This window comes from Falco naumanni, chromosome 7, assembly GCF_017639655.2.
Source record: "Falco naumanni isolate bFalNau1 chromosome 7, bFalNau1.pat, whole genome shotgun sequence".
In the NCBI taxonomy this organism is placed as follows: Eukaryota; Metazoa; Chordata; class Aves; order Falconiformes; family Falconidae; genus Falco; species Falco naumanni.
In genome coordinates, this window is record NC_054060.1 from 24792554 (window position 1) to 24817927 (window position 25374).

Here is a 25374-nt window from a genome sequence, read left to right on the forward strand (position 1 = left end):
ACAGAGTATTCACAATTCAGCGGGAACATAAAATGGTGTAAACAGTCAATTTAACTCCTATTCAAATTTACCATATTCTCACACAAAACACCGCTTCCCCTGAAATTGTAAAGAAAAGAACTGATAGTTCAGTTTTCTTCCTGGAACACTCATCATGCAAGATGAATAGAAAATGTAATAATGCTTTAAACCTCATTTACTTGTTTTGACTAGAAAGATTTTTATCATAAAAATCAGGTAACCTGCAGCACTTAAAACAAGAAGTGCTTGGATAAAACATGATGCTCTTTGTTAATATTCTCACATTAATTTGTGAATCATAAGATTTTTACATCTGATAAGTGTCTACATATCAAGATCATCAGTCTTTTAACAGACCAAGTGAATAGGTAGAGAAGCAGTCAACAAGTTGGCTTTTTTTTTTCTTTTCCTTTCTTTCAAAAGTGGCATATGACAGAATGACTAGACTATAATATAAATTATTAATAATTGCAAAATTTTCAATTCCAGTTGTCTCGAAATTGGATTAAAATATTAAAAAAAAAACATGTCAAACAATCATCAGTGGAAAACTCTATGGAACCTGTATATAATTCCTGTCTGTAGAGCATAAGCAAAACAGACAAAGCTATTCTGCATGTCAGCATGCTCAGGAAAGAATGTTTTGCTACTGTTGTGTTGTCCGCCCCCCCTTCCCCCCAACGTTTGGCATTAAAGTCATAAGCTGCACCTCTAGGCTGGGGTTACTTGTTTCATATGCAAGCCTTCATTTCGGCCCTGATTTAACAGATCCTTATGAGGTTTTAAATGCTGAAAATCCAAGCCTGGGGTACACCAGAGTGGGCCAGGGGCTGTAGACAACCAGTCACTGTGAAGAGGAGAGGCCAGCAAAAAATCTGACTCAATCATTTGCCTGAACCGCAACATCTTACAGTGCTTGTATGTAAAAACATTAATGCAGCAAAGCACCTGATGTGCTAGCCCTTTCCTGGAGTCTGAGGAACATTTATGTCCTTGGGCGTTTTTGCTTGTTTAACTATTCAGGAATTTGGTGCCACTAAGCTGTAATGCTCAGAACGGATCTTCTGCTCTCCTCTCCTGCAAGCATTTGTCTGCATCAGCTGTAGTTAAAGCATCAGACAGGACTGGGCATAATTCACTGGAGATTTCAATGAAGAAGCCTATTGGGGGATTTCACTTCGGTAAATGTATGTCTTCATAGTAACAGCCCATCCTCAGCCATTACCGTGTTTCTGATAGCAGATCTCTGACAATTTTACAAAGTGATCAGAAGCTGGCTTCATTCTTCCCTGTTTCTTTTCTGGTGCAAAAGAATGTGCTTGCAAATGTGCTTTCCGTTCTGCACAGAGTATGTTTGTGTGCAAGCTCCAGACAATGCCGCTGGGCCTGCATCTTTCAGCGTTGCATTAGCAAACAGGCGTTTGTAACACCCATAGGCTCTCCAAGTGCCATACTACGGTTTCCAAGTGTTACTCACTGATAGCATTACTACTTCCAACGTCTTTTTAATTATCTTTCTTGTTCTCACTGATTTTTCTCTTGTTCAGAATCCTGTTTTTCTCTTTAATTATTTTTCCATCATTATCACTGGAGGAAAACATCTGTTCTTTAAAACACATCCTTTGCCCTAGGACTGTATTGCATCTTGTACTTCCCTATGTCCTTTGAGATTTCTCTCCCTACAACATCTGTTGGGGTCCTTTAAAGCTTAAAACACTGAACTTCTTCCTTTTCAGTAGTCTCTATCTTTTTCTTTCACTTTTTTCCAACATAATCACTTCTTAGAGTAATTTGTGGGAAAGTTGCTTCTGCCATTAACATTGTCTCTACTTTCAGCTTCCACACAAAGTGTTGCATGGATTTTTTTCCAAATTTTAATTCAGCACTGTATTTTTGGAACTGGAACACACTCACCACACTAAATAAAACCACCAGAATGCCTTCTCTTGCTCCCTTCTTGGCTAGCTGGATGACTGCTAGGAGGTGTGCAGGGGCAGCGGATTGTGCTCCTCTGCAGGCACCTGGGCAGGGAATGTAAGGTTTGGGGTCACAGGGGCAGCTCAGAGACACACTGCTCGATGGTACTGGGAAAAAGCTTTTATTCACCTCCAGATAAGGGACAGACAAGCAGTAATAGCAGATTCTGGCCTGCAAGGGCACTGAGACTATTCCAATCAGAAGCTGAAAATAAAATCATAGAATCACAGAATGGTTGTGGTTGGAAGGGGCCTCTGGAGATCATCTAGTTCAAACGCCCTGCTAAAGCACATTCACCTAAAGCAGGCTGCACAGGACTGCACCCAGACAGGATTTTAATATCTCCAGAGAAGGAGAAAAAATCATTGCAGACGTTGTTCCCTTTCTCCCATTTCTGTTTGCCATTCACTTTAATAGATAAATCCTTACAGGTGATGACTCCACCTGCCCTGAGGGTATAGCCCATATGCCCCACGTGTGCAGGCTCCAGCAGCGTGGGCTGAGGCTCACCCAGATGCAGGTGAACCCCCGTGAGCCGCAGCACGCCAGGGGTGTCCCTCTGGGATGGGCACAGGCTGCAGCTCAGCAATGATATGCAGATGTACCTTCTGCTGGCTTCTAGCAAGGGACTTCTTCTTTTGAGTGTGCTGTGAGCAAGTGAGTGAGGTAAAGGCTTGTTACATTTCTGAGAGACAGCTTCAAGGCAGTACTGTGGGAGATGCTCTGCCTAGCCCCCTGCCCAGGAAGGGGCTGTAATTCCCCCTCCCCGCCAGGGCAGCAGGGAGCCGGCAGGTGTAGGGGAGAAGATGCTGAACTCCCCAGGATGCTGGCAGAGATGCTGGGGACTAGAGGATGTGACTGGGGAGCTGCTGCCTGATGCCTGCGAATGCTCTGAGGGGACATAAGAGGCAGTGAGAAAATCATCCCTTGGGGACCAGTTTTAACCTTTGGAAAGTTATTTATTTTCAGCTCTGGGGAAGAAAATGGTGCTGTCAAACAAAGGTACAGGGGGCACAATTAATTAGGCCCAATTATAAAAGGGAGCCAAATGGAGCACTGCTGCACCAGTAAAGAGTGCTTCCAAATTTTCTATCCTTTTCCAGTTCCTTATTTTCGCTTGGTGACTAATAACAAATTGAATGTACATACCACTTCATCGCGAGCAACATTGAGAAAAATGGAAAGATTCTCTCCTGAAGCACATTTAGGAATCACTTATTTCAGTTCACTCTGTCAGAGAGTCTATTCCAAGAAATAATCAAATTTCATGCATAAAAGAGTTTACAGTGAAAACTTTTCCAGAAACCCAGCTATCAGAAACTGATAGCTACAAACCATGTATAACCATTAAATGTGTTCACAGTTACTTTACACTCTTTCTCCTCATGCCAAAATTAGCCTCAGCAACCATATTTCTATCACATGAAATTGTCAAGCAAGTTTTAGTACATTTTGGTTGTTAAAAAAAAACAAAAACAAACAACCAAAACAACAAAACCCAGGAATGTTAGTATAGAAACAGAGTTTCCAGTCTTGCACTCTGCTTTTCTTTCTTATTCAAATTGCCTTTAGACTCCTGTGCAATACAGAAGAGCACCTTCAGTACCAACTTCTAGTCACCCCCACTTTTCATAGCATCACAGAATGGTTTGGGTTGGAAGGGATCTTAAAGGTCACCTAGTCCCAGCACCCCTGCCATGGGTAGGGACACCTTCCACTAGACCAGGTTGCTCAAAGGCACAATTAATTTTTGCCTGAACAGAGGCGCTGATGGCACTGGCAGGTCTGGGGTGAGTGGGGGTAACGGGACAGCTGACCCTGCGAGCTGGCACTGACCTGTCTAACAGCTTCTCATTGCAAGTGAGAGTGCTTTATAAAACTGAAGCAGTGCCCACATGTTGAGTCCTCCAGTGGTTTTCAATTTGTCACCTTTTTATTTTGGTGCAAGTAACTGTATTCTGTAAAGAAAATCTTGCAGATAAAACTAATATGGTGTACAAGGTGATATGCATTTGGGGTTGTGTGGGTTTAAAAGCATGTGTTTAAATCCATATGCCACATCCAACCCTCTGCTGTTCTGGTGTGCTGGTGACTGGCAGGAGCTGAGGCCAGCACTGCATGCTCAGGAGTGGGCTCCAAGCAGCTCGGTGGCACAACGTCCTGCACAGCCTCAGATGTACTGAGCTGGTTGGTGAGCTTATGGTGCTACTGACGTTACAGAAAAACTTCCCCTGGGCATCTTCTCTGGACTGCGATTCGGCATAATGTTTCTGTAGGAGGTCTGGGAATAAAAGACAGCAATTAACGACTCATGAAGAATGGTTTCATTGTACAAATCAGTAACAGGAATAAAAACTTGCAGACTGATCCAGAACTTTTCTGTCTTTTAAAAACACACACTTTTGTAAACAATGTTATTATTTAACCTGTAATTCTCCCAGGGGTTGAAGTAGTAAGCAAATACAACTCATCTGAAGTCTGTGCTGTGTATCTTCGCCACATGAAACGCAGTATCTGTGATGCAGCAAGAGCAGAACTGGTGTATTGGACCAATATCCTTCTGGAGGAACCAACTGTCACCCTTTAACAACCCCTATTCACAAGTAAATTACACTTTCCCATTTGTTTCTTCACTTTTTGTATTTACTATTATTCAGTGGTTAATGGATGAGCACGTTTGGGAGGATGCCCTTCATTTCTGTTAATTATGCTTTCATACAATGTGCAGTTCAGTCTGGCAGTAAACATATACCAGCCTTGCATTTCATTCCTGGGTGGATATTGTAAATGTGTCCCTAAATCCTCTGTACAATTTGCTACTAACTGCATCCCTACCAGCTGGCATGAACAGAGCTGATGTGGGGACAGCTCCTCTGTTACAGAGCAAAGCCATTTATTTCCTTGCAACTCCAGCAGATGCAACTGCATTTTATAGGAACCCCTCGAGTACATTAATTGGGCTTTCCCAGGCTTCCTAAATGAACACTGCTGCCTACACAATTATGATGCATAATGCTCAGTACCAGAACAAACATACTGCAGAGCATGGCTAGCTCCTAACCCATGTCGAAAGAAAAGCAAGTGCTAGTCAGTGCCTTTGCTCTGCGGTGATTCATCACCATCAGTACAGGGGAAAAGAATTACAGAGAAAACTGCTAATCTGCCTCCCGCTGCTCTTGCACAGACAGATTTTGCAGGGATCGTCCATCCTGTGGCTTTCCAGCAACAGTTAGCTCATCTTTTCCAAGGATCCTAGAAATGCATCCCTTTTTGGTACAGCTTTTGGGTGGAGTGGCCATTGCACAGCATAACGGACTTGCCCTGCTGATCATCTTGCTTTTTGTAACATCGGGAGCTAATACCTCCTGCCACAGGACCGCTTTTAGGACTGCACAATTCCTCATCATTACCAGTCAGAATTACTTCAGAAGCGCTCTCAAAACTTTAAGGGGGGAATGTATTTGATATTTAGAAAGGGACAAGGGTGTTAAGAGTGGGAATCAGTGGTTTGTAAGGCAGCAGGCTAGTTCCCTGTAAGTCTATTGGAATCTGGGTGTGAAGTGGGAACTTACCCTGGGTCAAAGGAACTGCATCCTAGCCGGTAGGGATTGCCTGGTGCCCGATAAAAACTCCTTGTAATTCTGGGAAAACTCTAAATTCTTCACCAAAATCAGAGAACTTTGAGTCTGAATTTCTTCACTGTAAGCCCTCTGACAGATACAACTGTCATCCCATGAACATAATTGTGCAAAACAGGGAATAGGAACTATACCGCTATTCTATCTGCAAGACAAAACAAGAGTGATGAGTAGAAAATGAGCAAAGGGAATATGAGGGTTGGGATCTTCTTGCTTCATGGACCTGAACAAAGAGCTGTCAAGACCTTGAGCACAGCAGGTTCATTTGCCCACACTCAAGGCCAGCCCTGACACTGAGCAGCAGCAACCTGAGCTGCTGCTGCTGGGAAAGAGCTGGATGGGAAAGATGTTCAAATCAGTCCAGCTCCTTCCTAACACTGAGTTGCTTTCCTGTGTTTCCTTAACGCTTTCACGTATTTATGCATCTGGCCCCAGGCTGATGCTGTGGTATGCAGTGGAAGTCTTTGCTGCAATCATCACCACCCATAGTTTGGCAAGCTGGGGAAGAAGGGTGGTGGAAAACAGGAGAAGACTCTACTTGTTGGTAAGACTCACTCCAGCACTGAAAGAGCAGGCTTTGTCGTTAAGGCTGCCTCATGTTTACTGTTAATAACGCATCGGCATTTGATTAAATACCAACAAACTCTGTTCTTCTGCCCCGCAGTTTTCACCACTTGTTTTCAGCCAGTTGACTCCTTGCCCTGCACATTTTAATAGTTTTAATGTTTCAGAATTTGAGAGTATGAATTAACATTTTGGAGTCCTGGAGTCAGAGGCACATTTCTGCCCCTGAAATGGAGTTATATGGGGAAAATAGAGGGTGACGAAGTAACTGTTAAAATTGATTGGAAGTCTGACATCAGTAAATTATGGATCAGACCCACAGAAACATGGTAAAGGAGAAGGGATTAACAGAGAACTACAGATATGACATTTCCTAATTTCTCAGTGCCTGACAGGGTTGCCACTTCTGTTTTGTTGCTGTAGGCTTACTTTATTCTTCATTACCATTGCTGCGTGGAGAATTGTATATGCAAGTGGATCCCTGTGCCCTCCCAACCTTTTTTTCAACAGTTGGTGATGGGATTTTGAGTGAAAGACATTCTTTTCCATAGGCTGTAATCTTGTAAAATATAGCAGGCCACTGTATGTTCCTTAAATTTTCTTATTTTCAATTATTTCTTTACATTATTTTTCCTTATATACATAATGACAACACAAATCATGTTCCTAACTGGTAATGATACACTTCTAAACCGTATTAAAAGCTTTTCCCCATCTTTTAGACTGCCAGACACTGATAGGAAATCACTTCATGGAATTGTTGAATGTCTTGGTTTTAACCAAAGACAGACCTGGTCACACACGTAATCGGGTTTGCATTTCAGGTCCACCCACATCAGTTCTTTGACAGGGGAAAGGGCAGCTCGGGAGTAGCATACCCATTCTAAACTCATTCACAAGATTAAAGAACATCTATGAACTGAGAATGGGTTTATTTAACAAGCCAAAACAAACAAAAAAGAAAATTAAAATCTGGACCCTACAAGCATGACACTGAACAGTGATCCCTTGCCTTGCCTTGCAAGACAAGGATCACCAGCCCGCAGGAGTTTGCCCTGTGCTTCACTATCCATGGGAAAGCCTCTGTACCAGCCTGCCATCGCTGCTATTTGCGTGGAGCATCCCATCCAAGGATGCTACATCAGGTTCTCACTACCAGCAATAACTTGATCCCTGAGTTACAAAACTGTGTCAGGAGGAGGAGGGGTGGGAGCCTGTTGGTAAACAGCATGGGAGGGACTGTAAGCCTGACATGATGCAATCAATTGCATTTTTCTGTTAAAAAGGAAAACATAATGTATTGTGGAAATATCTCCCACCTTATACACCCCCTTGACATTGTAATAACCATTTTTCCACCTTTGAAGTACTTGCAGCCCTTTTATCTGCATCATCACAAGCAAACAGCATATGAAACCAAAGAGACATTTGTTCCCTGATACCTCGCAGTGGGAGTAACTGATGGGAGATCTCTCAGTGGAAACATAGAGTCTCAAATATGTTATTGGTACCTATTCTTTATTCTCACATAAGCTACAGCGTGCTTTGGACTCTGCTATGTTGTATATACAACTGTGAATAAAATCATGGAGACCTGAGAGAGTACCTCAGCTACAGAGCACAGTATAGGCATCAGGATAAAAGATACGCTGAAGGCCACTGTGAATCTTCTACTGTCATCAGGGAATACTACACTGCCGGTTTTAAGTCTGTCATTCTCATATCTGTTTTGGTAAAAACCTCTTTGTGAAAGCTGTTCTGCTACGGCACTACCAGAACGAATCTTGCTCACTGCAGCAGAAGATCTTGTGCATTTAAAGATGTTAGAGGGCACAGACCCACTGCAAGTGCCAGTCGGACACTTTGTTGTGCTTGTCTTCTCCCAGTGAACCAATCCTTATGTTATCTTACGCCAAAAAAACCACAAACAAACCCAACCCCCAAAAAAGTGCCTTTGGTGCATTTTTTTTGCTGCTTCATCATTTATGTTCTATGATACAACAGAAGCACTTCTCCCTTCCTAAACAGCAGCTGTTGCAGCAAGGATTGCTCATGTGTAAGATATAATAACATGGTGCTTACCATTCACTCATTTACCATTACCTGTCACCTGACACGAGTTTATCCTCTTTCTGTCTTTGTCACATACAGGAAATCTGTAGCTCTAATTCCCTCTCATATGCTTGTTTTTCTCAGCTGTGACAGTTCTTCATCTGTTTTTGTGGTTTTTTGTTTTTTTTTTACTCGAACTTCATAAGCCACTAAATTGGCTCATTCTCATATTGTGATTTAATTCTCCATGTCAGGGCTGTCACCTTTATAAATATTTCTCATAAGTTTTATGGATCAGTGCATCAGCAGATTACTAGGAAGAAGAAGATGAGTAAATTGTGTCTTCAGATAAGTTGCTGAATAGTATTGTAACTGTTAGGGGTATAACCAGTTATGACCATATACTTGCATCGCAGTACCATCTGGAGGTTGTCCAGGGGATGGTGCATTATGTTAGGTGCTGTATAAACAGAAACCTCAGTGGGTTGTTTTAAAATGAGATGGAGTAAATTAAGTAGGCGGCTGGAACTGGGAAACGAGTAGAGAAATATTGGAGGAGGAAGGGAAATGCAACAGAAAAAGCACATCCTAAAGGGCACAAGGCAGAGTTAAGGTAAACTTGTCATATGAACCAGTAGATGTTTTAAGCAGAGGAATGGGAACTGGAGGTAGAGGAGAGGAAAAGCCAGAGAGGGACAGCAGGAAACAAAGGCAGGGGATGGAGGAGAGGCAGTTGACCAGCTAGGGACTGTCTAGACCCCAGTAAGAAGTCTCACTGGAAAGCAGCAGCCCCAGGCTGCTGGTATTGCTCAGAAGATGGGTCTGGAGAGGCAGAAGCTCTCTGCAGGGAAGAGAAGTGCTGTGGGGGCACACAGAAGGAGGGTGCTGGGGAGCCTGCCCCAGCAGCTGCACTGTGATGGTGGAGACACATCCTGGAAGGGCATGGCCCCGAGGAGCTGCGGGGTGTAGACAAGGACAGGCACGAGGTGCACCAGGACAGCTTTCACCCACCTCTCTGAACCTTCAGCAGGTTCTGCTGGATACTGGAAAATAAATAAACCAACAAAGCCAACAGCAAAATGAATCTGCAGGAACGATGTATCCCAACACGTGGATGTCCACACCGGAGACTTGACTTTACTGCTTCGCAGCTTTCATGGAGCCCAGGGATTCAGCTGATCAGCTTGTTCTAACCCTATCTCTAAAAGTGAAAATGTGTTTGGAAATGGTAAATAAAACTTCATTATCGTGACAGATAATGCATTGAAGTGTAACAATTTTTTTTTTTATTAGATTCACAGATAGTAAGATGAAGGTCATCCATCCAAATATGCTTTGATAGGTACGGGCCCTACGCTGGTTCCATTTTAGGACTCTGGTGCAGTGATGATGAAAGTCAATTGAGATTTGGATGAGCTGAGCATGTTTTGCTTTTTATGAAGCCCTACCAGCCGAGTTCACACTGACTGCACTCAGAGCAGCGCTCCAACTCTAAAGGCACAGCAGGCCCAGGAGACAGATAAATGGATAGATAGATCCTGACCTGATATACCTCGTTGCTGAGCAGTGCTGATGGGCAAAGAACGTCACTTTGAGAAGGCAATTGAATGGAAAATAATCAGATTTCAGTATCGCTGATAGCACAGTTACCTTCTGCAAGGAGAATCTTTTGGATAAGATCAGGAAAATGCCCTTGTCCTGGGTGAGGGGCAGGGCCACAGATCACATTCCCTTTTGGGGTTCAATGCATTATAAATCTTCATTTATGCAGAGGAATAACCTGAAGAGAAGGGGAGTCTCCAGCCGGGGGGTGAGGATGCGTGTTGGCACCCTGCACTCCACTGCTGGCCGAGCGGCTCTCCTTCGCTGCCCTGCTCCTTTGCCGCTGCTTGTGGCGCCGAACAAATAAGCCAGGGACATTGACCCAATTTCCTTGTTACTAAAATGTTGTGAGAACCTGGTATCTGAAACAGCATTTGGTATTTTCTTATAGCTTAGTTATTTACTGCTCATGGAAGGAGCTGCCAGTCAGTTAATTGTGTAGATATTCCTAATTATGTCTAAGGATAATACCAAGAACAATCGAATTAAAATTACTGTGATTTTAAATCAAAAACTTCTCTATGTTTGAAATGATTAAAAGACCACACGTAAATATCATCATGTTTTGATTCATTTTCCAATGAAATTTTAGTTAAATTATTTTCTCTGGCAGGAGATGTTAATAACACCACCAGGAAATTGAACATCAGGGTTTAACTCTGAGGCAATAAATCAACACATGAAAAAGGTTAAGGGTTGTACATTATGAAAACATTTCCAAAGATAATTATAAGTTAGAGGCATGTGTTGATTGAGTGGGAAATCTTATCATATAGACAAGGCTGCGTTCACAATGAAGATAATCAGGTAAAGTACTACTCGGTGATTTTAAAAAGAAAAACTCTGTTGAATACCCAAAATGTGTATACCCCAGTGTGTCTGTGGAGTGGTACAATACACCCAGAGTTAACCAACAAATCTTCCTCCAAATCAGGCCTATGTGCAAAAGCAGCCCCTGGCAGGAGTGCATCAAGCTGTCACTCACCACCACCTTCTGCTTCAGGACGCTTCGTGCCAAGATCTGCAGCTCTCGGGCTGAGACTGGGGAACGATGTGTAGTGCTTCACATAAATCTGGATGTACCAGCCCAGGCTCTGGCTCCGTATGCCCATTTGCAATGAAATCATTGAGCCAAGGACATGCCTGGGAGGACAGAGCTCAACCCTTGAAGTTTTGGAATATTTTTTTCCAGCGGGAAGAATCTGTTTGATTGCAGCTATAAACCTGCTGTTTATGGCTGCATATTGCCAGTGTTAAACACGCAAGAACAAGAGATAAGGAAAGTGACAGCAGAGTGGATCATTTGAAGAAAACCCAGCACCTTTCTCCTGATTTCAAGGCTGCATTGCAGAGAGATGAAATCAGCACTGGAGAAATCAGACCTTCTAACGATGCACACAAAATGGGATGTAAGCTAATCCATTACAGCCTACCCCCTACCAGCAGATTTTCCAACAGCCTGAAGCAGGTATAATTTGGTTATCACTTAGTCTAAAGCAGTTGGCCAAATTCAAACACAGTTGTTACCAGCAGGTACACTTTAATTTTGCAATGTGCAAGCTGCTTTAATGACTTTCCCCTTCTCTCTGTTTTGTCCAACTTCCAGGAACAAGAATTTCTACTGCCTGGATAGCTTTGCCTTGCCAGGTACTCGGGTTTCAATCTAGAGAAAGAAAATAGAAAACTCCTGTGTCCAACACAAAAGACGCTTTTAGGATAATTGCATCTTTAAAGAGTTTAAATGTTCTCTGTCAGCGCTCCAGACCTGTGCCAGGTTGCCAAAGGGGCTGACGAAGACAAAGACCACGCATTGCACAGGTCCAAGTCCTGGTGGCTCAAGAACTTGGATCACACGGGAGAAGGGTGGCTGTCAGAAACAGGGAGCAAGGCAGCACCGCACGCTGAGCTGGGTGGGGATGGTGCCTGCCTGTGAGGAAGGAGTCCTGCTGGCTGCTCTCCAGCCCCAGGGCTGCTCCGTGTGAGACAGAATCATAGAATCACAGAATGGTCTTGGCTGGAAGGGACCTTAAAGCTCATCTAGTTCCAACCCGTGGGCAGGGACACCTTCCACGAGAGTGGCAACGGTTCTGGGAGAACAGGCCGAAAGGCAGGGCTCTCCCACGGCAGCCAGGGTGGCCACCCATCCAGAGCCCCAGCCCTGCACTCGCGGCCCTGCGGCAATGCCGCTGGCAACGGGCACGACACAGCCCATGGCACAGCCCAGGAAGCAGGCACCTAGACGGTGTGCTTCCCTGCGCCCAGTCCCAGCCCAAGGCTGTGCCCCCTCGGAGCTCTCCCCTTCCCCAGCAGGGCAGGCAGCAGGCTGCGGGTGGGGGAGATGCTGCAGCCTGGGGCGGGGAAGAGAGGGAGAGGACAGGGGAGATGGTCCAAGATGGTCCATGGACTGGCTGAACCACTTCCAAGTCACCTGCCAAGCTCCGGCTAAAGCAAGGTTTTCTCCTTCCTTGCTGTGATATGTAGCAGGCTTGCTTTTTTTTTTTTTTTTTTTTTTTAAACTCTGCTCCTTATACTGCCCTTTAATCCTCTTAAATCTTGTTTAACACTTGTCTGTATTAACTCCTGATGATTAGGAATGGAAGCAAACTTTTGGGTCATTTTCCTAAACTTCAGATGGTAATAAAGTCCTCATGAAAGACAACTTTCAGGAAATAATGTTTAGCCCCATTTAAAAGGCAGCTATGTTCTGGCAAGCCATTCCAGTCACCTCATTAAGTCTGAATAAATATGAGAATTTAATATTAATTTCATTTTTGTATATCCAAATTAGAAGGCAGCAGAGAAGAAAACAACATAATCTGATTAAACAAATTAGAATCACGCTGCTAAAATTGCCCCTCAGTATTTATTTATTTTTAGCTGCAGTAGCTTAAAAAATATCTGAAAAACAAACTCCCCCAAATGTTACCTAACATCTAATTACCAGCCGCTCCTCCCCAGGAAGCACCCAGCTGTCAGGGCATTGAGAGGCTGGAAAGCAGAAATTCCAAGTTAGGCTTCAAAACCTGCACGTTTTTTACTTTAATCCTGCTCCAGACTCAGGTTGGGGCAGTGAAATTTGGGTTGAAGACTGATGTCTTCTCTCCTCGACATCCACTGTCCAGCTGGGAAGTGGCTGTTGCACAACACCAGGACATCAACTGGGGAGCTGCCTTACTGGGAGATGTGCACAGCATCCCTCTGCATCTGAAACAACCATGCCTGATCATCCCAGGCACCAAGCACTTCCAAGCCGTGGTCTGTAGTCCTTTAGCCCTAATGAAGCCATTTGCTCCGTGGCCATCTCCCACACTGCTGGAAGGTGCCCAGACCCTGGGCTGCAGCCAGTCAGACAGCAAAATAGGAAATGCTCCCATGGGAGACATCAGGAGCTCGTTAGGGAGCTTGTTACCATCAGGGCACTTCAGCTGTTAGCTGTGTCTGAAGTCTGCCCACCTGGACATGGCGAGGGTGAACCAGCCATGGCTTCCTTGCATGCATCACTGTGCAAAACCTGTGTCAGGCATCTGTGTCTGCTGCAAGGAACAGACTTTGACTGAAAATGGGAAGGACCTCACTTCAGTATGTACAGTTCACTCTTCTTTTAGTCTTCAACAAAAAGGCTCCAGGTCACGGTGATTCAGTGCCCCTAGAGCAGTCCTCTGATCCTATGGCAGTTTCACAGTTGTAAACCTACACACGTACCCCTGGGTCCACACACACCCCAGGATGGGTCCTGACAGAGCCTGTCTGTGGTGTCAAGGATGTCCTCTCAGCCTCGCTTCTATCAGCTGCGAGATCAAAATCAAAGCACCAAATCTGAGTTTAGCAGCTTTTTATCCAGCAGCATCTTCAGCATAAGGCAGGCTGGAAGGAGCCTGGGAACCCACCAGCCCGGTCCCGAGGGAGACTTCCCTCCTGCCAGCTCTGGTCAAAGCCATCGGCTCCCAGAGAAGTGCTAGCCTGCTCTCACCTCGAGGTTATGTCATTGACTCCAGAGATATGCGCAGAGCTTCAGGACAAATTAGTCTGCGCTGAGAACGGAGCTGAGAGGAGGCAGCACCATGGAAGGGAGAGCACTATGCTAAAGCAGATATAGCACCGTCCGCTTTACTAGGTCTGAAGGACGAGGATGGTAACTGCGTCAGCTTCCAGCATCTCCCCAATGCGGGGAGGTTGAGTATTTTTGCATTGTAATGCAATAATAAATGGTAACTGTTTGCATTTTGATGGCACTGTGATTACAGCAAGGGACAAAGCCTGCAGTCCAGTAAACCGTACCTGCTCAATGGAAAAGGGAACCACAAGCTTCTTTCCCCTTCCTAAACAGAGCTCCATGATCGATTTACTCAGCTTTGCTTGCATGAATGTCTCTGGCCTTTCCCTGAAGAGTCATCAGAGACTCACCGCTCTGTTGGGATGCGTCGCATGGCGTAGCACGCTGTGTCCATAAACGCTGTGACAGCTTGCTTGCTTCTGGTCAGTCTGTGCACATAACGCCGGGTTCCTTCCCCTGCTAGCCTGCGCACGCATCCCTCGCACAGCTCTGGCTGCTAGGGATGCACTCCTCCTTTTTGGGAGGCATCAGCTGTGTGTACGTGCGCGCTTATGTGCGTGCATGTATATAAATAAATAAATAAATAAATAGGAACTCGATAGGAAATCTGGAATCCAAAATTTGCACTGGATTTTCTAGAGCAGGTTTCTAAATGAGAGAACCTTTCAAATGTAATTCCCCACCTCACAGTTCAGATGCCCGGTCACTCTTTGCACACACCAGGCACAGAAATAGCTTTTCAAATCCAGTCCAATCTCCTGATCACATGTGAAAGAGAAAGTCTTCAACCCCTTACCGGGATGGGCCAGGGTGCAGCTCCTGATGCTGCCCTGGGCTGCGGACATCAGGAACTGTATGGGGTCGTGTACAAGTGAGGGGGATCTGGGGCTGTGCACTGTATGCATTAATATTAATTATTATTAAATTCAGTTGTTAATGTTAGTAGTATTTTTATTATTAACAATATTTTCTATTAATAATCTGATTCGTATTATTATTGTGTGGTTTATTTGTTATTGATTTATGAAGTTTCTATAATAAAATAGTTGAATAAAAGTTTATGATTTTTATATGTTATATTTCATTTTTTATATTATTGTGTATTATTAAATTATCTTAAATTTCTTGTATTTCTTGTATTTCTTCTATACAAATCATTGCATCATATACTAAATGCATTTTTAAGATATCCATCTGGCAGTCATTTTTAATGCAAAATCACTGTGCAACATAAGCTTTATCTTTACTACAGAAGCTTGATATTGAACCAATTTTATTAAGTGTTTTTCCAACGACATGGAAGAAAGCAAAATTATTTCTGGCAAAAGGACAAGGGTAAGTCAGCCATATGAAATAAGGTAGAGAGCCTGGTAATCACGGCTTGCTTGGCCATCGTTTATTGCTCTCAGTGTGACATACGGCCTCCCCTGTTGTTAGAATAATAAACAGAAAAGAAGAGTAGGGGGGCATTTTATTATCATAAGCAGTCTTAATAAGGTCAATTCTGATACTAAACCATGAAAAATGTCAACCAACAAGAAAAAGTCCAGACAATGGCTGCCAACATGACTGTAGGTTTGGAAAATCTGCCCATCAAGGAGATAAGTAGTTTGCTGAGGACTCGGGGATGGTTTGTAAGTTGTAAGGTGGACACAGCACGGGTAGCAATGAGGTGAAGGGCTTCCATTGAGGAGATGTTTAAGCATGGGGCTGTTTTCACTCAGGGTCTAGCAGAGTGTCTAATACCTGAAGTCTTTGTAACAATGACTACACTGAAAAAGGTGTGCTTATAGGCAGTGCATAGGAATTGGCAGGGAAAATTCTCTGGTGCTCATTGCAATAATGACTAGACAGTGTCATTTGGTTAGTAAGATCTATTCAGGTCGGGCTTTTATCAGCCATGCTACTTTTATGTTCCTTGTCTGCACTGTAGCCAAACCGTACTCCAGTGAATGATTCCAGAGCCTCCAAATCTCTCCACCACCTCTCAGGTGAAGCCACAACACCAAAGAAAATACAGATTATTTTCTCCCTGCCTCTTCCTCTACAGTTTTACCAGAATCCCACTACTTCTCTAGACTTTTCTGCTTTGCTCTTCCTACCTTCACAGCATTTGGCAATTTTCTGTCCCCATCTGCCAATTTAAAGCTCATCCACAGAACACAGGTGACAATTACAAAAAAAGATTTTTTTTCCTCTGTGAAAGAAAAGGCCGAGAGTAAGAATAGTTATCTGCCTGGAAGAGCACTGTAAAATCTTAATTAACATGCAGAAGGGGCAGGCAAGAAAGCACTATCTCAGCAAAAGTGCAGGGACCCAGCACAGTTATGACAGCGCTGCCGTGCAGATGAAAAAGCTGGGGTAAAAAACAGTGGTGAGCTGTGCTGGAAGAAATTTTCCCCAAAAGTAATGAAACTATAGAAGTAGGAACTCCAAAAATACACAAGAAAATACAGCATCAAATAAAAGAGAAAGAGCAAGAAAATTCACATATTACAGTAGGATTCATGGGCAACAAACTGTCCTGTGCGGGTACAAATCTATCATGATTAAAGACAGATAGTAGTCTCAAAATTTTGTGGTATGTTGAAAAACTGTCTTTGAGATTAGACTAGATCATGACTGTAGAGGAATTGTAGAGGAATTAAGGTGGGTTAATTAACAGTATACAGCTGTGTGCTGGCTTCAGGGGCGGTGGGTTGGCTGATGGGGATAAGGTGCAGCTGTGGCTGGTTCCTGCTAAGGAGTTAAATAGCTCTAAGGGGGAGGGAAGAGGAGCAGTTGATGAAGGGAGACCTGGAAGAAGCAGAGGGAGGAGAGAGCGAGAGTGCCCTGGAGGTAGGTGAGACAAGGAGAAGGGTGCAGCAGTGGCAAGAAGCAGAGGGACTGGCCTGAAGAAACAGCACAAACAGTAGATGGGCTGTTGAAACCTTGTGTGGGATCGGTGGCTGTGCCGGGGCAAGGTGTGCTAAGTACTTATTGAGGTTAGCCTGGTATGGGGTGGTAAAAGCCTTGTTGCAGCCAGTTAGTTTTTGAGAGTGCTGTGACACATGACCGTTTATAAGGAAGATCTATTTTATATATGTGTAGATACATATATAAAACTTCAGTATACAAGACTTCATGCTGTTTTCAGGGCATTTCATATGAGCTTTGCCATAAAAATCACCTGTATGGAAGGAGCTGAGTGTTCAGGCTGTGCCCAGGCCTTGGCCAAGGACCAGCACTCAAAGCTGTGGACCAATACCTTGTCTGTGGGGCACCTCCTACTGACACCACCTTCACTTTCCATTGCTAAGTGCTGGTGAGTGCCTTGAAGCTGGGCTCAGTCTCAGCGACCAGATGTTAAGCAGACAGAGAACTAACCTTGCAACCCGTAAAGTTTCCAGAGGGTCATGCGAGTGGCTCAGCTCACTTGAGGACTGCCCCTGTGCCAGAGCCAGCTCCAGGTAAGATCTGAATGCATGGTGGGATTAGGGCCATGGCAAGACCCTCAAGCTATGCCAGCCCAAGGATGGACTGGATTAAATAAATGATGACCCTATGGCATGAGTCACTGAGAGCTTGTTAATCAACCATTTCTTGAAATATTCCCAAGTCCTGGAGGCAGTAATCTGGATCACTGACATAAAGTTCAAACTCTGAAGCCCCCTTAGTTGCCCAGTACCAGACATGGTCAATCCAATAAACATAGTATCAAAGATTTGGTGTGATTCGCACAGGGCTGGGTTTTAATTGAGCTATAATACTAAAATATATGGCTTGCCACACAAATCTGAGCAGTGCCATGCAGTATACTACAGGAGCCCATGCTGCTTTAACGCTATTTGGAAGAATTTGAAAACCAAAATGATTTGCCTTTCACCAGAAGGATAGCTTGTTTAATGAGGTTTGAACAGCCTGGTAGGGACAAAGCTAAGCATAGACTTGGATGGAGTCTATAGATAGCAAAGTATTTTAAATGTGTCAAAGAAACTAGCTGCAAAAACCCATCCCTGATCATCAGCCAGAAGGTAAACCAGCATTGTCAACAGAGAAATAATGAGGGGAATGGCTGCTGGGTTCATGTGAGATGGGTATTGGCAGCTCCCACTTCCACAGAAGGGCTCCCACCTCCCTGTCGCACATGCAGGAAAGCAGTGCTGTAGGTGCTGCAGGAGCTGCTTTAACACTGCAATATTTGCAGTGAGTTTATTTCGGTTTCCATACACAAGGTGCAATCTGAAGTCTGAGCCAGCAATTAAACCATATTCCTTAAACCCTGCCTGTGTCTCAAGCTGATGTTGCATCCTAATTCCATTATTGCTGTTGTTCATCGCCCAGAAGACCAGGAAGTTTGGTGCTGGTGTAGGATCTTCTGGCTGTGCAGCACAGTGAGGGCTATGCCATGGGAGAGCTCAGCCATGGCCACAGGGTCAAGTTAACTGAGGCAAATGCAGTTAGATCTTTCTCTTCTGGAAGAGATACCGCTCAGTGAAATCACTCAGTACATAAGTTGGGTGTGTTCAAGTGCTCCCTTTCTTAATACTTTGAAGCAATATTGCAAAATTGAAGGAAATCCAATGTAAAAAGAAGCAGCCTCCAGTCCCTGAGGGTTGATCAAGAGGACTTGGTCAGAAATAACAGCTGGGAGAGGTCAAGGTTACAGATCTTACAAATGTGAATATTTAACAAAATTTCCTGGGCATCTGTTAAGAAAAGGAAAATGGGGGTGGGGGTTGAGTGGGAAGAAGAAAAAAAAAGAATGCAAGAGAGGACCCCTCACTGGCAGCAGATGTTACTGGAGACATTAAATGAAATACAGAAACACAGTGGTTTTCCTGAACTGGCCAGACCACAAAACAAAATAACACTTGCTGTAGGGAGTTTCCTGAATCTTTAGATGTTAAGCCCAAAGCAAGCATCAGCCATCAGCATTCAAACTGGCACTGCTATCACTGTGAGGGCTGGTGCCTGGAGCTCTGGGGATGGTGGAGATCATGTGTGCTGCGCCATCATCTGCAGGGGTCATCACCTCTGCTCAAAGGGACACCATCACCTCGGCATTCATTTGAACTCGCATTCTCACTTTTAATTCTTCTCAGTTTTCTGCAGGAAGGATACCTGCAGCAACAAAGCTCAGCCTCCAACTCCAAGTGAGGAAAAACATGGCCTTTGTAACCCAAATCCTGCAAAGTTGTATCATTAATTATTTTTGCATGGCTCTACATTATTTAAAGACACATTGTACCCATGATGACACAGAACAGAGGCTTATGGCTTTTGATATTTTTCTCAATTTTTTCTCTATAGAAACATGCATAAAATGTTCTGAGTAGCACTTAACACCTGCTGTAATAACTTGATTGAATGAATTTCTGTAGGTGGCCTCTTTAAAACAATCCCTGCAAGTAAAAGGTTACATCTCAGATGAGCAAGCCTGTGCGGTAAGCTCCTGCAGCTGGGCGCTTTGGGCAGCGCCTGCTATTCACTGGGCTGCTCAGGCAGAGCCCCCCAGCCTGTCTTCATCTGGCCTTTCTCTTCACCATAGTTCTTTTTTTGTTGGCAAGAAAGCATATTTTTCACACACAATTTCTGCTTCAGGACTTCTGAACATAGGGAAAGGTATTTATTTACATTAGGCTGCCTGATTACACAAACACAACTGTTATCTGAGCAAATGAGACCTGGCTGCTTGTCCAGTACCCACGTACCATTTGTCGCCCCGTTGATTCTATTGCAATTAATGCTAATCAAGCGCTTGTCAGAGCTGCAGCACGTGGTCACACACAAACCCTGGGTGCCCGGTACCCACTGGTGCAGACTGCTGCTCCAGGAGATAACGGAGAGGACAAGCTCTCCCAGATGGATCCATGGATATAGCAATTATCCCCTTTTTCTGCCTCTGGCATGCAGGTACCTTCAGCAGAGAAGATTCAGTTTCTCAACAGGCAAAACAAAGGCCAACAAAGAAATAAGCAGAAGTCTGTGGGCAGCTCATGGGTTTTTTTGTTCCTGTTTTTAAACCTGGTCAGTGATCTACATTATTTTTTCTTTAGACAGCTTTAATTCCACCCCCAGACTTGTAGTAGGAATACAGCACAGGGGCAAAAAAATAAAAAAAATACTTGTTTTAAAACATCATGTTTCCCATGTGGCCTAATTCAATCACATTCTAAGTGAGAGATGGAAAAGTCCTTCCAGCCACAAACCCCAGAATAGATACCCATCATTCCTGAAAAGTCAGCATTAAGTTTAGAAAAACACCAAAAACTTCCTACAAATTGTGCCCTTTTTTCCAAACATGATCTGTAAGATAAATCCTATTTAACTGCTGCGTGGTTGCACTGCCAGAAATGATGGCAGGTCGGGAGAAGATGTGCCCTCCCTCTGCAGAGAAAGAGGAAAATACTAGTTTCCTAATCAGCTGTTACGGAAACATTTGTTACTTTGTTTATAGTAAGCAATTTATCACTTTATTCTTCCATTTTGTTGTGCAATCACAGGTTAAATATTTACCCAGTCAAAGTTGTCTCGTTTATTTAAAAGGCACTACATCAAAGCTGACCTTCCATTTAAGTTTCTTTCAAGAGACTTTATATTAAGATTAGTGACAAGTGTAACTTGGAATATCCACAGTGGAAACAGGCAACTGTCCCTGACAGAAGGTAACCTGTGGTGGGTGAATGACTTCTTTGTGGTATAAACAGTGCTATAATGCTAAGGCTTTCTCTATCTTTCTCTTTCTTTCTTTCTTTTTTTTTTTTTTTCATTAAGAGCTTTCTTAAAGGATAGAAGCATATACTAAAACCTACATTAGTCAATATTATCCTGCTTTATCCTTGACGCTAAATGTCCTTGCATGGAGGGATTTTCACAAGCAAGAACTTCTTCCAGCTTCTGAGTTAGACATACCGTGCATTCCTCACCTGCATGGGCAGTGATGTGTTTGCAGGCGATGGTGTAGTTTGGTGCCTGTCCTGCAGCCCATGTGCTCAGCCCCATCCCGCTGACAGTGACCAGCTTGGGGCCGAGGGGGACACTGGTCCCTCCAGCCATCCCAAGCCATGCAAGCACAGTAGCACCCATGCATGTGCTGTCAGAGTTGGGAGCACGAGCTCGGGAGATGCCAGGACCAGCAGCCAGAGAGGCTTTGGGAGGATCTGCGCAGCCAGTGTGTTGGATCTGGATCATCCAAGCCTCCAGTCGCAGCTAGGATCTGCAGGAACATGTTGCATCCTTCCCCTTGTTTATCTGAGCACGGGCACCTGGACACAGCTCCTCCATGTATTTTAGTGCTAACTGCCATCGATTTCCACTATCGTTGGGCACCTAAATGATCTTAAATGCTGTCTGCCTATGTCTCCCTTCCCAGTAAGTGTAATGGTGATAAAAGCACTTCCCTATCTCAGAGAGAATCAGAAAGAAAAATATATTAAAGACTGTGAGGCACACAGATGCTACCGTGATTATCTCTTTTCAGACAGATGAGATGAAGAACAAACAGATACTGCCGATTACAAGTTTAATACATACAAGTAAGAGATGACCTTTCCTTTATTACCATGTACACAGTTTAAGGATAGTTAATTCAATAATAAGACATCCATAGTAAATATTTATGAAACATCACATCATATAAAAATTATAGGTTATTTAAATTTAATTTGCATTTATAGTTTCAAATCAGGTTATTGTATAGCAGAAATGTACTAAAATTAAATTCATAATACACATTACAGCAATTTGAGCAAATTGTACCTTGAAGCAATTTGTATTTGAAATGCAGTCTGTGTGCTTCTTCACTTTCCTGCAGCCTGTAAATAAATTTACAAAGCATTTTCAGTGACAGCCATAGTGTTCCAGTTGTAAATTGATGTAGTCTGAAACAAAGAACAATTACCACTTAAGCAGATCCTGTTACACTAAATCTTAAAGCATTTGAATTCCCTAGCAAAACAAAAGGAAGTGATTTTTCTTTTCTCCTTAATCCACAGCAACAGTTCTTGTCAGGTGGAAAATGTTTGTGCACTAACCCCTTGTCTGTTTGTCTTCCTAAACAACCAGCTCTTAAAGGGGTCAGGCTGCAGGTGGGCTGATCAGTAGAATGAGACCGATGTCCACACTGACAGTGCTGTAAATTGTGTAGCTTGAACCCATCTCTCCAGCAGCGGAGATTAAGTTAGTCACAAAAGTCTTCCCCAACAAACAGTTCCATCAGAACACATTCCCTGAAAAGTTCAGGCTCCTCTGTTTCAACCACAAACCTGGGGGGGGGGGGGCGGGGGAAGAAAAAAAATCTACCTACGTGAGGCTGTGCAGCAGCTAATAGTTTAAGTGAACCAAAGAGCAAGAAACAGTGGCACTTCCTAGGAGATGCCTGGGAAAATCAACCTGATGACTGCAATACACCCGATTACACAAACGAAACATGAACATAAACTCCAGCACAAACACACACACACAGTTCGCACACCTACAGGTTTTGGCATATGAATGAAAAGTCACTAAAAGAAAAAAAAAGAAAAAAAAAAAAAAGAGCATAGTTGAAATCCCATGGCGTTTCCATTTCCAAAGGTTGAATCATGGTGTGGGGGGCAGAGAGGGGGAGCAGAGCCAGATGCACCCTTCACCATTGCCTGTGGCTGGTGGGGGTGGGGATGGGCTCGGTCAGAGCTGGTGAAAGGGACCATTTGCTGTTGTCCAACAGGCCTGGACAGGACCTCAGTGCCCAGGAGGTCCTACCCACTTGGCCTTCACAACTGCACCCTGGTCATTGCAACAGGATGCTTTCTCCATAATTTAGCTAACCAAACATTTTTCTCCAAATTCCACTGTTTCACATGTGGGTTTTATATTTGTAATTCTGTATATATTCAACTATGAAATGATGAAAATTTTCTTTTAAATATTTGGGAAAGAAAAAGGGACATGTTATCCTGCTCTACAGTGGAATCCACTTTCTTTTATAAAAGACACAGGAAGGGAAGGAGCACCTAAAAACTTATTTTCAGAAGTGCAGACCAAAAATATTGGGGGGAAAAAAATTTATATATATATATATATATATATATGGGGAAGCTCAGACAGACTGGGGTTATGGCATCCCTAACTTTCTACTACCATCAGGTTTACCCCAAATTAACCTGTAGGTGAGGGGGGAAAAGGCTGATTTTCCTTGCAGCTGTCCAGGTGGGACAGGTTCAGTCCACAGACTGCTAGCCCTCCAGACACCAGAGCCCAGAGATTCTCCTCTGGGCCAAGAATAAGGTGCCAAACTGGGGACAAAGTGCCCAGGGTCTCCCTTGCCACTATCTGGACCAGGGAGGCTGGGATCACTCTGGGGGATCTGCTGTGATATCCCGGCACATGGGTGCTACCTCCAAGGATGCACGGTGAAGGCATGGAAATACAGAAGGAGGATGAAGATAAAGTTTTGTCCTCAGGGAAATGTGTGGGTTAATTCAAATGAGATTTTTTTGTGTAAGACAATATTGATTTCAAAGTGACAGATCAAACATAAGCATTTACATTCACAATGACATTTTTTTGAACATTTCATTTCAGATGTTGAAATGTTTCTTTCTTAATTAACATTTTCAGTTTTGCCATTTTAAATTGATTTCTTAAATTGTGTTTATTACATTTTTTCTCTTGGCTTTCTCTTCCCTTTGGAACAAAAGCAAACCTTGGACCATCAGCATTTCTTCCCAGCACTGTCTGCTTTTCCAATTTAATGTATTTAGCAGTCATATTTCTTGAGTGATTTATCTTTAATTATTTACTCAACTGGTTTTTTCTTCACTAATATCCTTACCTCTTCCATAACCAAAGCGTGAATTTTCAGAAGGTTAGCCCCGGTACTGATTCATGTGGGAGCCTCAGCCTGCTCTGCATAGCCAAGGTGGGGATGCTATACATTTACCCTACACACATGACATACCTGTTTCTCTTATAAGCAAGGTACAAGCTGACCAGTACCAGTGTGTGCCTCTCCCCTAAATGTCTGAACGCTGCAGGGGCATAACGATTTCAGCACTCAACACACTTCTGAACAGTGAGGTGTTTAATAATTTGGCAGTGATGTCCACCAGAGAAGCGTAGTGGGAGCAGGCTGGTTAAATCAAGTTTTGCACCCCAGAGCAGGATGGCTGTAGGAAACTTTGCCATTGTGCTCGCAAGCGAGCAGCCTGACAGCCAGTGCACGTGGTCTGTCCTGCACTGCAACAGCAGCAAAACTTCTCCTCGAGGATCTGAAGTCACTGTAGGAAAAGGTTTTTCTCTGATTTGCCTTTTGCTTTTGGGACTCCAGTGTGTCTCTTCTATAATAACTTCATCCCCTAATGAGAAGACAGTGTGTCTTTCAGGATGACTAAACAGGACTGAGCCAATGCATCTTCTGTATTAAGTCATTGATTTTTGGATTCATATAGAAATCCAGAAAACCTGGTTATATAATTTATATTCCTTCTGAATAGAAGATATTCATACATTTCTTAAATCCACCCAGTTCCAAAGAGGAATAGTTCTCCACTCTCAGAATCTTTTTTTATGTCCTGCTGATGCCTTGTTCAATAGTTTCTTGGGAGACTTTGTTTCAGAATCACAGGTAAACTCTCACACCTGTTTGTGAATAGCACACAGCAATTTTGTTGTTGCTGTTGAATATAACAAAGTGAAAGAATAAAAAAGGACAACAATCAACTATTCCATGTCTAAATTTCACTTATTTTTAAAGCAGAAATTTCAAGAAGATGGGCTTTACCTAAGAAGTGAGCTCATTTGATTGCTCTCTGCAGCACACTCATGCATTTTCCTGTACAGGCAGCACTTGCAGCCTGGTCTGACAGAACCTGTGGTCTCCCAGTGTGCATGGATGTGCAGGCAGGACCATGGCCTTCCTCAGCTTGGACCACCCCGAGCTGCCTCATGTGGGGTCCCCATGGCCAAGCCAGCCCCACCATCCCAGCACTGCCAACCTAGGAGGCTCATGCTCTGATTTACACCAAAGATGTGTCTGTGCCTTGTGTGCCAGGCTGAGAAAAAAAACGCTGTAGTAGCTGCCAGTCCCTTTAAAACAGAAGCAAAGATGGGAGCTCTTCTCTCCTTTCATAACTATGCAGGGGTTTGACACCTGCCTGAGACACTTCAATCCCACTTTTGCACGAAGACTCTCAGACCCATATCTCCTTTACTGTGGGGTCAGGCCAAGGCACATGTTTGCTGTTCCTCTTGCTGAAGCTGCAAGTTGAAGAAAGGAAGAAGGAAAGAGAACAGAAATGAAACCGAGAATTATGATCTTAGACAATAGGGTGTGTTAAAGATATTTGGGCAAAATATGTCATGTTTCACTATGAGGGCTTATAGAGCTTAAGTCTTCCCTTCCTACAGGAGTTTAATCATGTTAGGTCTTCAAGTAATTTTTTCTCTCACATCCAATGGACTTGTATGTTGTCCGCCCAGTAAAAGAGCTGTAGGAGAATCACT